Below are 15,544 nucleotides of genomic sequence, written 5' to 3'. Positions count from 1 at the left end.
CATGCGGTACCATGCAGTGGAAAAGCGCAAAAGCGACCCGAACCGTTCGGTTCCATGCAGTGGAAAAGCACCAATAAACATACTGTAGACTCCGGGCATACAGCTAAGTACATAAATAAAATACATTTATGGAGCTGTTTTACCTGACAAAGGATTTGTATTTCTGTCCATAAAGTTATGAGATTTACACAGCTCTGCCACACAGCACAGCCATGTAAAGCAGTGCAGGGGACCTGATTTTAAGTATGTTAACTAGGTCTTGTTCCTCCTCCAGCATTGGACTGGACTGTGAATGTTGAAGCAGCAGACCCTTAAGCTCTCTGTCACTCTGCTCTTTCATCCTATCAGCATGCTTCTTGTTAACAGGTTGCATTATACTTGCCTGGAGTACAGCTTTAAACATCTCGATAGGCAGTCAGGACAAATATCAATGTTAGAAAAAACAATGTTTCAAAGACATTTTTTGAATTCCTGTTGGCAAAATCTCCTGTTAAGATGACTGACTGCACCATTACCAAAAATGAACTCCATGCTGAGGCCCCATTTCTAAAAAAAAACTGCTTTTCATTTTTTCCTTTCCAAACCATGACATATTTATAAAGGATTTTTTCAGTACCCTGATTCAGTTTATTAGTTCTCCAGTCTTAGATTTCACAGTTTTTCACCTTTTCTGGACCTTTTTAAAGTGGAGGTGCAGGAAGTTTTTGAAGCAGTTTTTTAGTATTAGTAGAGCTCTGTATTGGTGGTATACATAACTACCTGTAATACCACCCTCTACCTTTGTATGAATTTGCTAGTTTACATCTAGTTTTGGCTTTTTTGACTGGCTTCCTCCAAAAATGTGTTCTAAAAGCCACTTCACCATTTTTTATTGTTTCTTGGCCTGTAAATTGCTAACCCTTGTATGCAAGCCAAGCAAGAAATAGTGAACTTAATTTGGTTGGTAAACTGGCTGTGAAAATATCCTTACAGTTTTATTATCACTGCTGCGCTGATTTGTGGGAGGTCAGGAATTTCTGAACTGGAGATTACAAAAATAATTTCATACAGTCATTTATTGCTTTAGTGTATCCCCTTAGACTTGAATGAGCATATTCTAATTGTGTGAGAGCAAGCTGAATCCTTTTCATTTGTTTTGGCTCACCTGAATGACCTCACAGTATGATCACAGAGATAAAAGGGTATAATAAAGCCAGCTCAGTGGTTATCTTAATCCTGTATCTATTGCAGCTCCCTCAACTAGGGTAGCATGCCTTCCAAGCAGGATTCAATAAACAAGTTTGGATTAAGGAAAGGCTCAGTAGACCATTGCACAAATGTATTACTGTGTTTATTTAGGTTGATTTTAACTGGCTTTGTGTGTGCTGTAATGCTCAGTATAAGTTCCGTTTCAGTAAAACATTTAAAGTGACTCAATTATATATATTTATATATAATTGAGACTGCAGCGTTGCTTTTCACCCTTTTTTTTGTTTTACAACTGCTAATGTCTATGTACATGAAAACATCATTTGGAATTTAATTTATCCCACAAGAGCCTGATCTTTCAGAACCACACAAATCTAATTTCAAGTTCCATAGAATCCGTAAAATATTTAGAAACAGGTTTCAGCAGTCCTTTATTTATTCAGGAATTTTCACTGAACCTCAGAGATATATAATTAGTTTTGCAGCGGAAAACCATCCGTCAATTAATGGTTAACACATGAAGCCCTAGACTTTGTTAAGACTGGCCAAGACACTTTTAGAGAAAGCCACAGATAGAAAAACAAGTTATACTGAAATACTGGATTAGGACTATTAAGTTGTAACACAACCTTTCCAGCAGCAGCTAAGACATAACAGAGAATGGTATTTACTAAGTCAATGCTGGCAAAGACAAATGTAATTTTACACACTGCATTGGGAAATCATGTTTTGTTAACTGAGATACGAGGCAAAATAAACAATTTTAGCCATTAGAAAAATTATTTTCACAAATTTGAAAACTGTGCAACATTTCCTTTGAATGATTGCAATCATTTTAAGGAGTTTTTCATTTTGGCACCAACATATGTGCTCTGAGGTTCTAAGTGTGAGACAAATGTGTTACTTTGACAAAAATCTGACTATATATAAGAAACTTTAATTGCTATTTTAAGCAGTTGTACAGGTGGATCTGAAACAGATTTGGTCACACATTTGTGATCAAAGCCCCAAATACCAGTAAGGAAGAGATTATACACCAAATGCTTACATAGACATACTGTACATACTCTATCCATGACCTAGTTTGTTCACACTAAACTAGATGGGACTCATCTGTACTTTAGTGGATTACTTACAAATCTACTACAAGACTGTGGCCAGATAGTGGCTCTCTGGGCAAAAATATATATAATAGGTTGGCCTTCCGACATTACGTGCCTTTAAATAGGCAGAGCTGCAACAGTCCCTGCTGGGTCACAGATAAGACCAGATGCAAAAAAATCTTTGCTGAACGTCTATAGGACATGTAGGAGAACCACAAAGATATTATTGCAGCCATCATGTGACCATATTTTCCTCCCCAAGGGCTTGTAATAATAAAGTTGATTTTCATCAGTAAAATATCTAAAATGACCCTTCCTGGCTAATAATCAGCTGATATAGTGCTGGTATATATGAATAAATATAAATTAGGCACTAGGAATTAAATACTATACAATATTTGTCATTTCCCAGTTGCCTGTGTGTTCATGAACAGTGTAATCACTTATTAATGTTACCATTTACAGGGAAGAACATTGGCAAAGCAAATAATGACACAACGGCAATATATAGAAAAACATGAAGCAATATATTTATTCTCACTGAAGTATTTCACAACTTACTAAATTTAGGAGTGAATTTGTTCATTTTTCTGTAGTAATAAGTTATACATTTACACAACTTCACCATCAAACTGGTCTAAGAAAGTAAATGGAAATCCATTACATAGGTGAATTCACAAAAAAACATGCTCCACAAAAAATGCTCTTTAGAGTATAATTCCAGGTTTACTTTGACATTACATAGTTTGTTTGCACCAGCTTGGCTCAAGTTAACTATTTAAAGTCAAAGTAAACCTGGAATTCTACTTTCAGTGTCTTGAGACCTTTAAGAAAACTGTTACAAACCTATAATATTTTGTAATTAATACATTTACTGGGTGTAATATTCACTTTAAAAATATATTATATAGTTCAGTAAAGGCAGACACAAGTATTGCATTAAGAGCCGACTCACACTTCTGCGGATGCGCTGATCACATGTAATTCGGAGCGCACTGCTCCTTCATTACATGCGATCTCCTGTGCGGATGCGAATTCAGCCATACACTTTGTATGGCTGAATTCGCAGAGCATCCGCAGCAAACACGCACATGAGGCATTTTTTGAGCCGCCTCAGAATCGGATCGCACAGTGGTTCACACTTGTGCGATCCGATTCTGTGCGAACTGTCAGATCGCACTGCGATATGCGATAAAACTGGGGGTGTCGTTAACATTTAATTGACACCCCCTGCGTATCGCATATGGCAGTGTGAACTGCCAGATGTGCGGATGCGATGAGGGATTACGCTGCATATTCGCAGCGTTCCCGCATCGCAGAAGTGTGAACCAAGCCTAAAAACGTGTTATTTTTAATATGCAATTATTTGATCAAAAATATTTTCACCTTTCCTACCTAGGCGTAAATAAAAGGAACTGTCATAACTAATTCTCCATTCACAACTTGGCTGTTCTGTACATAGTTGAAAATCTAATTTCATCATAGGTCACTTGGAACTACAAAATTATTCCTTCTATGAGTAGCATGTCTGTGGTAAAGTACACTATATTGTCAAAAGTATTGGGATGCCTGCCTTTACACGCACATTTAATGGCTTCCCAGTCTTAGTCTGTAGGGTTCAGTATTGAGTTTGCCCACCCTTTGCAGCTATAACAGCTTCAATTCTTCTGGGAAGGCTGTCCACAAGGTTTAGAAGTGTGTCTATGGGAATGTTTGACCATCCTTCCAAAGCGCATTTGTGAGGTCAAGCACTGATGTTGGATGGACCTTGTTTGGTGCACTGGTGCGCAGTCATGTTGGAACAGGAAGGGGTCATCCCCAAACTGTTCCCACAAAGTTGGGAGCGTGAAATTGTCAAAAATGTCTTGGTATGCTGACACCGTAAGAGTTCCCTTTCACTGAAACTAAGGCGCCAAGCCCAACCCCTGAAAAACTACCATAAACACACCATAATTCCACCACCACCAAATGATTTGGACCAGTGCACAAAACAAGGTCCATAAAGACATGGATGAGTGAGTTTGGGCTGGAGGAACTTGACTGGCCTGCGCAGAGTCCTGACTTCAACCTAATAGAACACCTTTGGAATGAGTTAGAGCGGAGACTATGAGCCAGGAATTTTCATCCAACATCAGTGCCTGACCTCACAAATGTGCTTCTGGAAGAATGGTCAAACATTCCCATAGACACACTCCTAAACCTTGTGGACAGCCTTCCCAGAAGAGTTAAAGCTGTTATAGCTGCAAAGGGTGGGCCAACTCAATATTGAACCCTACTGACTAAGACTGGGATGCCATTAAAGTTTATGTGCGTGCAAAATAAGGTGTCCCAATACTTTTGACAATATAGTGTAATTGTAGCCCCCACATGTTGTCTTAGATCCCATTGCATAGACAATATTCACTCAATACTGAAATTCAATCACACAACAAAATACATGTTTATATCATATAGAATGGATAGTGACCACAGGCCTTTTAACGTTTCTATAATCTTGTCCTTCATTCACAGCAGATATTCCATTCTTTGAGATTAGGACAATTCTGTACTAGTAGTACATTGTATAAAATAACTATTTGCAAGCTCTATATAAATAGACACAAGGTTTTATTTTTATAAGCATGTTTGAAATATTGTGATTAGATGTTTGTAACATTTAAATAAAATGCATAATTTTTTATGAGATTTGTAAATATAGAGCTGTATTTATTATGTCAGTAAAAATACAATAACAACAAATGACAAGTTGAAATGCTTCAAAATATGTATTCTGCTCACTCATTCTGAGAATATGTGTATATACTGTACATAAAATCTAGTGCCTGTATATAGGTGATGCCTGCCTGCTTTTTTATTGGTGTAACAAATATATACAATTTGTAATAAAATTTGCAATGAAAAAGATGTCAATTTTTGGATTACTATATATAATGCATGGGCTGCATAGGGTTATGTACAGATGGGCACCTAATGCAACACAGTGCCTTTGTGGTTAGCACTTCTGCCATTTAGCACTAGGCTTCTTGGTTCCAGTCCCAGCCAGGACACCACCTACATTGAGTTTGCATGTTCTCCTCATGCTGTTGGGTAAATTGGCCCTAGTATGTGTATGCATGTGATTTTGGGGCCTTAGATGATAAGCTTCTAGAGAGCAGGGACTGATGTGAAAGTTCAATATGTGAAGTGCTCCTCCCCCAGAAGAGCAGGGTGTCAGTATGGCAGTGGATCGTGCCAGACGTTTTATGACTTTTATTATTAAATTTTTTCAAAATTTTTTACAATATTAATATATTACATCAGTATCCCCTCTGCACAACTGCCCCCCTTAAATTAGTCTCCCCCTTTACATCAATGCCTCCCCCTTACATCTGTGTCCCCCTTGCTTCGGAGTCCTTCATTACTTTAGAATCCCCCTAACATCAGAGTCCTCCCCTTATATCATGCCCCACTTTGCATGAGTATCCCCCTTTATATCAGTGCCTCTTTTACATTACAGTCCCCCCTTACATCAATGTCCCCACTTACATCAGTGTCCCCTTTATGTCAATGCCTCCCCCTTACATCAGTGTCCCCCTTGCTTTGAAGTCCCTTATTACTTTAGAATCCCCCTAACATCAGTGTTCCTCCTATCATCAGAATCCCCTTTTACATCAGTGTCCCGCCTTTATATCGATGCCCCACCTGACATTGGTATCCCCCTTTATATTAGTGCCTCTATTACATTAGAGTCCCCCCTTACATCAATGTCCCCCCTTTACATCAGAGCCCCCGCCCCCCCCCTTACTGCAGAGCCCCTCGTTACATCATTCCCTTCTTTATATCAATGTCCCCTCTTACATCAGTGCCTTCCTTGCATCAGAGTCCCCCCTTCATATCAATGCCCCCTTACATCAGTGTCCCCATCAGTGTCTTCCTTGCATCCGTGTCCCCCTTTACTCCAGAGCCCCCCCTTTCATCAATCCCCCTTTTCATAAAAGACCTTCCTTACATCAGTGTACCCCCTTATATAACCCCCCCTTACATCAGGGTTCTTCTTTATATCAGTGTGCCTCATTACAGCAGAGGCCCCATTTACATAACTTGCCCCCTTTATATCAGTGTCCTCTCTTAAATCAATTACATCATCAAATCCCCTTACATCAGTATCCCCCCTTACAATAGTGTCTTCTATGCATCAGAGTCCCCCCTTACATCAGTGCTGCCTCTTACATCAGAGCCCCCCCCCCCCTTGCATCAGTTCCCCCCTTAATGTCAGCGTCCCCTCTTATGTCAATTCCCCATCTTATATCAGTGCCCCCCACCCCTTCAGTGTCCCATTTACAATATTGCCTTCCATGCATCAGAGCTTCCCCCTTACATAAGAGCCCCCCTTAAATCAGAGTGTCCCCCTTACATTGAATTCCCCCCCCCCCTTACATCAATGTGCCCCTACCTTAACCAGCACAGCAGAAGCTGAGAGGCAGAGCAAGTGTCAATAGGGAAGTTCTGTCCTCCCTTGGAAGCTAGGTGGTGGAGCAAATAAGTGATGTCATTGGTTGTTAGGATGCCAGCAGTCCTAGAAACCAAAGACTGGAGATGGGGAAGTGTGCAGATTTTTAGAGACCTCTCTAATGCAGTGCAGTAGTAAGAACACATCTGTTCTTGTCACTGTTAGCTGCAGCTAAAAGATCAGTTCTGTTTAGTGAGAGCTCAGTGAGGGATCAGCCGACCTCCGCTCTACTACTCCTGGTCCTAGAAGAAGACAAGCCATGCCCTCCCAAAGAAGCGCTTACCTGGCTCGGTCCTTTCTCATGCACACACAAACTTTCCCAGGAAGGCTGAACAAACTCACACTGAGGCAACAACCTTCGCTACTTGCACGTAATCATTCAGTAGTTCCCTCATGGCTTTGAGAAGTGAGGATCTTGGGGGCAACTAGGAGGTGACGTTCCAGACTGCAACTAAATGGGAGAACTGTATAGGCAGGAGTACTGCACTGGCAGGAAAGAGAAGGGGGAAAGACACAGCCCGGACCTCCTCCCGCCTTTCTTCTCAGTCCCATCGCTGCGCTGACAGTAGTGATGTTGCTATCACTACTCTTGTCAGAGGCGGCGCACCTCTAAATGTGGCACCAAGGGCACTTGACCCAAACCCCCCCCCCCCCCGGGTTTCGGCTCTGGTTATGCCTACATAGGTCTGGTGCTCAGGAGTACCATTTTTTTTTTCTGCAAGGACGAATCGCCCAGAATCACTCCTAAATTGTGCCCTTTCCACGGAGGGTTTCCTTTAAAGCTGGCCATACATCAGTTCAGCAGGGACTGGACGAATTTCAAATTCATGTGTATTTATGTCTGTTTGACAGAGGTCCATTGTTAGATGGATCTCTGTCTGTTGCTTGTTGAACGGGGTTGTTGAAAAATGTTTCTCGATCATCGGCTACAGCTGCTGATTGGGATATTCTGAGTGTGGAGAGTCCTGCTGTCAATACAATGTCCCAGCAGGGAGCATTCCTCTATCTACTATGCTTCTGTTGATGTAGTTATGAGGTTGATGGGTTTTTATTTAGAGGGGGGGGGGTTTCGTCCGGCACACTGGTTGATCAAAAAAAATAAAAAAAATGAGTAATATATGACCAGCTTATGACTGGTATTGTTGGGAACGTGTTTTATAAGTGTGGGAGTTTGGTGCTTTAAAACACAAATATTACAGGAAAAAAAAAAAACTATTGTGAAATTTGCATTATCTAAACCAAGAGCACTTCATCACGGGTTTGTATAACTGGTCAAGGCCATGTATCTGTCATTTTATGACTTGCTCAGAGGGTTTGTGCCACAACATGTGTTTAGGAATTAAGTTAATGAATACCACTGCAAGCTAATAATAAATACACTTATTAAAATGAATTTCTTTATTGCTGGGGAAAAAAAAGACAATCTATATTAGTGTTCACCACACAGCTGCAAAGCATTGATGATATTACACACTGACATCACGGACATCTGGATGACAGCACACCATTCAAAATTATGAATTGCTATGGTGGGTTAACAAAATGATTGACACATTATGATTAAATTCATTGCTTAATTACTTCAGTCTTGTTCTTGTTTATGTTATCAGATTTTTCACCAGAGTTGATTTTAAACAGCTATGGTCCCAGTCTAGCCCCAGTGTAGACATTAGACTAGATGTTGAGCTAATCATGTTATTTTGAAGCTTGTATCCCGTTATGTAGGATTTTTTGTATGATCACTGCTTGGTTGGTTTACAAATACTTACCCTTGCACACTAACAAGATGGAAGTCTAAACAGCAGATTAACCAACAAACTGGTTTAATTATACTTAAAGTGCCACCTCTTTAGTATTTTAGCCTCCTTTGAATACGAATAGTAAGTAATCGCCTGGATGGGTGTACAGTTGCCCCTTCATCAAAGTGGAACTGCAGATAGAGCTGGGAAGGGTTACATCTTCTGTCATTTTTTTTTGCCATCTCTGGCCATGTTGGAGAGATTTCCTGTCTTACAGGAAGAGCTCTGTAATTGGACAAACAATAAAATCAATTTTTAATACATTGGAATAAGGCTATAACCAATGTCCTATTTGTATTTCCATGGTGGGTGAAGGTCTGGTGGTTGGCCCCAGTCCTGGGACAATTGGCAATTTTTTGCCTTTGCTAAAACATTTCTAAATATGATGAGGGCGGACAACAAGAAAAATCCCTTTATATGATCTGACGTGGCCCAGAGCTGGTTTCAAACAGACATAGATTTTTTTTTTTTTTTTTTATCAAGGGCTGATATAATTGAATGCTGTCAGGTTTATGTGCATTTTCCTATTTAACATATTGTTTTATACTACAGAATATTTAATAAATACAGTACATTTTGTATGAATTGATCACATGACATTTACTTGACATTATAAAACATGCTCATGATATAAATGTAAAAAAAGGTTGGTGCGCTAAACTTATATTCCACAAATATATAAACAATGTATACAATTGTAAATAAAGTGAAAAAATTAAAAGTCCATTCTCTTGTGACAACGTGCAAATGAATAAACTTTGAAGTGACTTGAAACGAATTGTGATTCCTGTAACTCGATAAATTGTGTATGACCACCACGTGAAACGATCCCCACCACCGACAAGCTGTTCTTCTTACCAGATAGACAGATATATACGTGAGTGGATGGATGATACAGCTACTCACTCCCCATGCAGCTTCACCCAAGGTGTGTGTGTAAGCCGCTTACCAGATATCAATGTGGTTGAGCATGGGAATAAACATCTCATCTCTTCAGAATCGAGGCTGTCTGTTGGTGTGGCGATCCCAATACAAAGTATAGTGTCTCCAGATAGACAGATATATACGTGAGTGGATGGATGATACAGCTACTCACTCCCCATGCAGCTTCACCCAAGGTGTGTGTGTAAGCCGCTTACCAGATATCAATGTGGTTGAGCATGGGAATAAACATCTCATCTCTTCAGAATCGAGGCTGTCTGTTGGTGTGGCGATCCCAATACAAAGTATAGTGTCTCCAGGTGTTGGACAGGATAAGGAGATTCGATCAAGGAGGGATATCCGTCTTGCCCTACATGGGTGGTTTAGGGAGTCTTGCAACCAAAGACCAGGAAAAACTTGCTTTGCCTATTTGATGCTGTGCTAATCGCTCAAACCAACAGTTCAGGCTAGAAACGAATACACCAAAGTATTTCCAGATACGTATTGGTTATGTCCATCCACAATGGCCACATTGAGGTTTTTCAGGATTTTCAATCCCGGTGTGTGCAGACGGCAGGCTCCTCCATAATATCCTCTCTCTCTCTCTCTCTATGTATATGGATGTCACACTCCCCGGATCTCCGCCGCCGCTCTCCGGAGCTCCCTGCTAGTTGATTCACTTAGTCCCCAGTAACACCGAGCTCCAAATACTGAGTGTGGGGGAAATAAGGGCCGGAGAGCGGCGGCGGAGATCCGGGGAGTGTGACATCCATATACATAGAGAGAGAGAGAGAGGATATTATGGAGGAGCCTGCCGTCTGCACACACCGGGATTGAAAATCCTGAAAAACCTCAATGTGGCCATTGTGGATGGACATAACCAATACGTATCTGGAAATACTTTGGTGTATTCGTTTCTAGCCTGAACTGTTGGTTTGAGCGATTAGCACAGCATCAAATAGGCAAAGCAAGTTTTTCCTGGTCTTTGGTTGCAAGACTCCCTAAACCACCCATGTAGGGCAAGACGGATATCCCTCCTTGATCGAATCTCCTTATCCTGTCCAACACCTGGAGACACTATACTTTGTATTGGGATCGCCACACCAACAGACAGCCTCGATTCTGAAGAGATGAGATGTTTATTCCCATGCTCAACCACATTGATATCTGGTAAGCGGCTTACACACACACCTTGGGTGAAGCTGCATGGGGAGTGAGTAGCTGTATCATCCATCCACTCACGTATATATCTGTCTATCTGGAGACACTATACTTTGTATTGGGATCGCCACACCAACAGACAGCCTCGATTCTGAAGAGATGAGATGTTTATTCCCATGCTCAACCACATTGATATCTGGTAAGCGGCTTACACACACACCTTGGGTGAAGCTGCATGGGGAGTGAGTAGCTGTATCATCCATCCACTCACGTATATATCTGTCTATCTGGTAAGAAGAACAGCTTGTCGGTGGTGGGGATCGTTTCACGTGGTGGTCATACACAATTTATCGAGTTACAGGAATCACAATTCGTTTCAAGTCACTTCAAAGTTTATTCATTTGCACGTTGTCACAAGAGAATGGACTTTTAATTTTTTCACTTTATTTACAATTGTATACATTGTTTATATATTTGTGGAATATAAGTTTAGCGCACCAACCTTTTTTTACATTTACATCACATATATATCTTGGTAGCAGCTTTACGCACGTTTATCAGCGCACCTTTATTTTTTCACTAATGCTCATGATATACCCAAAGTCTTTTCACTAAGGTTTTACCCAAACAGGAAAAAGAATCCACTTTAAAAACATAAATAACAATTTTTCTTGTTTTGATGTCACAAAGATTATAATCTGGATGTTCCTGTTGTCAGCGATTCTTGCCTCGAGCACAATTTGGAATTTGAAAAGGAAGTGGAAGAATGGAGCTTGTCAGGATATATAGAACATTTTTCACAAGAATGTACATGGAAGCGGTTGCCTCAGACTTTAGCAATGTAGATATTAGTTTCCCAAACATCAACTTACACAAAAGCAGTGATCACTGAAGAGTAAAGTATTAAAGGCTGGACCACATTTGATAGTACTGCTCTTTGTAAAGCCATTTATTTTGCCCAGTTATATAAGACCAAGTCATTTCTTAGGCTGCATTCACACTTGAGCGCGTTTTTTACCGCGATTTTACCACGATTTTCAGGCGTTTTTGGAGGCAGGCATTGACGTCTATCAAAAACACTGGTAATCAGCCCAAAAAGAAGCTCATGTACTTTTTTCAGCTACAGGCGTTAAAACGCTCAGATGTGAACAGGGGCCATTTAAATGAATGGGGTTTTACTTGTTGGGCGTTTTGGAACGTTTTTTTTAGCGTTTTTGGAGCTGAAAAACGCTCAAAAACGCCCAGGTGTGAATGGAGCCTAAAAGAGAACTGAAACAACCAACCTGTAGGAAGGGCGAGTAACTTACAGTTCATGTAAGTAATGCAGATTAGTATTTACCAACATATCTGGTTTGTAATTTGTTACTTATGAGCAGCAGTGGCCACACGAGAAGAGTGTTACATGTACAGACTTGTTTGTATTCAGCCTTTGGCACAAGGAATATTTGCCATATTTTTTGCCCCTCCTGTAGACATGTATGAATGAAGCTATATGTCCTAGTATGTACATGGTATCATTTATGGAAAGAGTGTACCTATATCAATTGACAATCCATTTTTACCAAAGGATGCTTTGATATAGAATGTGTCTCCCTGTTCATTCCTGTGATTGAGAAATGAGAGAAGTCAGCATTTTAATGGGATTTTTAGATTAGGCATGGTTCCAGTCATAATTAATATCCTTGCAGTGCCAAACTAGGATTAAAAAGAAGCTCTGGCATATACATTACCTCACATTTGTGTACATGACCAAACACTGCCATATCTAGTAGAATAATACTGTTTATGTACTGGAACCACACCTGGCTTCATTCAGTCCCTGCTGTGCAATAGCTTTACACTAAGTTTGGCATTTTATTAGGAGAGAACTCGGGTTAAACAGCCCAAGGAAACCAGTCTGTCCCCAAAAGTATATAATATTCCAAAGATAAAATATAAAGACAGTTCGTTCCATCTAAAAATTTCATAGGTGAAGTGTTGATGTGCTCCACAAAAACTCAAACAGTCCATTGCATAATGCACCTTTCTTTAAAAGTGCTCCATGCTAAATATTCTATACGTAAAGTGCTCCAAAAATATCATGACGTGAGAATGTGGCACACACCCCTCCCGGGCCCATACTCCCCAGAGAGAATCAATCCCCAGCTTTGCAGCATAAGTATCAAACACGCGTATATCTGGGTAGGGGCTCCAAGGATGTCCTGTATCTCTCCACCAGTACAAGAAGGAAACAGCCGTTGCTGTGGGTATCGCTCATTTATCACCCGAGTCAATCAAGGGAAAGAAATTCTCATAATGTAGTAATTTTATTTATTAAAAAGAAGAATTAAAATTGAACTTATAACAGGGAAGATACTGTAAGTAATCGCTTTGCAGATTATACTCTTGACCCGGGTGATAAACAAGCAGAAGCTCTTTACTTCTGCTACTGGTCGGGAGATACAGGAGAGGAGATCCTTGGAGCCCCTCACCAGATATAAGCATGTTTGATCCATATGCTGCAAAGCTGGGGGTCCACTCTCTTTGGTGAATAGGGGCACAAGAGGGGTGTGTGCCATATTCTCACGTCATATTTTGTGAGCACTTTATGTATGAAATATTGAGCACAGAGCACTTTTATGAAGAAAGGTGCATTATGCAATGGCCTGTTTTTATTTTTTGCATTGTTTGAGTTTTTTGGGAGCACTTCACTTGTGAGTTATTGAGTACAAAACAATACTATGAAGAAGATTTAAGATGGAATGGACTCTCTTTATATTTTATTTTTGGGGACTGATTAAATGCCACCCACATTTTTTTAATTTAATTTATTTGACACATATTGATTATACTCTGCATGCGCTGTGATATAAGATTTAATACATTTGTGTAGGTGTTTCACACCTTCTGAGCAATGGCTGTAGAGGAAAGATATAGGTCTTATCACATAATGCAAGTTTTTTACATATTTATAGCCCAAGGAAACCAAACTGCTTGTCTGGAAAATGTTGGAGCTGCCAGATAGTGGGTTTGGGTCTCATGTCCCTGCCACACAAGACAAGTTGATGTGCCTAAAATTAGGCATGGTCACACCGATGATCCTGCAAACTAAATGCCTACTTACATTGGCTATTGACCTGCTAAAAGGTCTACCTACAATGACAGGTATAATGTAGTGTAATTAGGGGGGTGCCATCCAGCCTTCCAAATTGATGGCAATAAACTAGCAAATTAGATGTTACATATTCAGCTTTATAGGTGTTTTTTTGAGACAAATGACTTTGAATTATTAATAGATTTATATTACGGTAACAACCTATACTGCTGTTACATTGTGATTATATGTAATTACACACCTATAATCTTTAAAATGCAGGTAGGGAAAATGTTTGTTGTTGCTGTAACGTCGAAGTACTCTGACTCGGGGGGGGGGGGGGCATAGGCATTAAAAGGCACACCATGCCTGCTCTGGATGTGTTTAGGTTCAGCATGAGGCATGAACATAAACTTTCAGATCACCTGAGCAGTAATACTTATGCTGTGATGTTGAAAGTAGTGAGTTGCATATGGACACTTTCAATGCAATCTTATGTAGCAGAGAATAATGGTCAAATATGATTTTTTTTAAACTGCCTGTAACTCATTCCTATGATCTCTTGACCGGCAATGTCTACAGGTGCACATACGCATGAGATTTTAACCCAATCTGGCTGAAATGTAGACTAAAGGCCAACCTATTCACTGATGTAAACAGACAAGGACTAGGCGATATAAAAGGTTCCAGGACTCCCTGATGGATAAAATAAAGAAATTACAAACTCTCCTAATAGCACTAGCTTGTCATTATTTAAATATTATGCCGATAACATGGACTGGATCAGTGCACCTCTAGGTATAAACACCTTAGTCTGAATTTAGATGGACTTTTGCAGATGTCTGATCCAGCAATTAATTTTCATCACATGACTCATCACATCTATAAACGTGAATCGAAAATAGCAATTAATAATTTGTGAGAATACTGGGCGTGTTCCTTATTTTAAAGTATTTTAATGATTATATATGAGATTAAGTGACCTCCACACTCTCACTGTTGAAACCTCTTTAGAGGGGTAACACCTTGAAAACACCAGATCGCTACCATGGAGGCACAGATGGTGCTGCAGTATGGACACCATACAGGTCCTCCTTAATGCACTCCTTTAATGACATGGGCATGTTTTCACAATTCAGCATTTTGCTTGATGTATTTGTTATCTGGTTGACTACATTCATATGTGCTTCTGTGGTCAGTTCAGAAGTACTGACAGAAAAATCAACACAAAAATTTAGCATTATATGCCTTGCATGCACAATTTGGCAAGCAGAATCTTAAGATATCAAAATACGTTCTAATAGGAATTCTGAAGTCACAGGGGCCCAAAAGGATTGATGTCAATATTGTATTCATTCCTATTACAAGCTAAAATAGGCAGAAAGCCATTGAAAGTAAGGGATATGTAGCAGGTTATGATCTCAGAAATAACAGATGAGAAATGGGAGGAGATATGTTCCTCACATTTGGTGGTATCGCCAATAGATAATATAATGACACAACTGTATTTAATGCACCAGATAAATCTTAGCCCTACTCGCTTATTTAAAATGGGTAGGTCAATGTCAGAATGTTTGTGATGTCATCAGGATGAGGTGGATTTCTGCCATTTGATTTGGTCATGTAGAGAAGTAATAGGATATTGGAGTAAAATAATGAAAACATTATCTGAAATTATATACAAACTGCTGCCATGTACCCCAGAAGTATGTTTGTTGGGGGTGTTGAAGGATAAAGAATTGTCAAGACATTTATAGTTTTATTTTGCAAAACATCTTTTCCAGGCTCAAAAGCAGATTGCTAAGAGGTG

This window comes from Pelophylax lessonae (genome assembly GCF_965119305.1).
Source record: "Pelophylax lessonae genome assembly, chromosome: 4".
Lineage (NCBI taxonomy): Eukaryota > Metazoa > Chordata > Amphibia > Anura > Ranidae > Pelophylax > Pelophylax lessonae.
Note: the sequence above shows the minus strand (reverse complement) of the source record.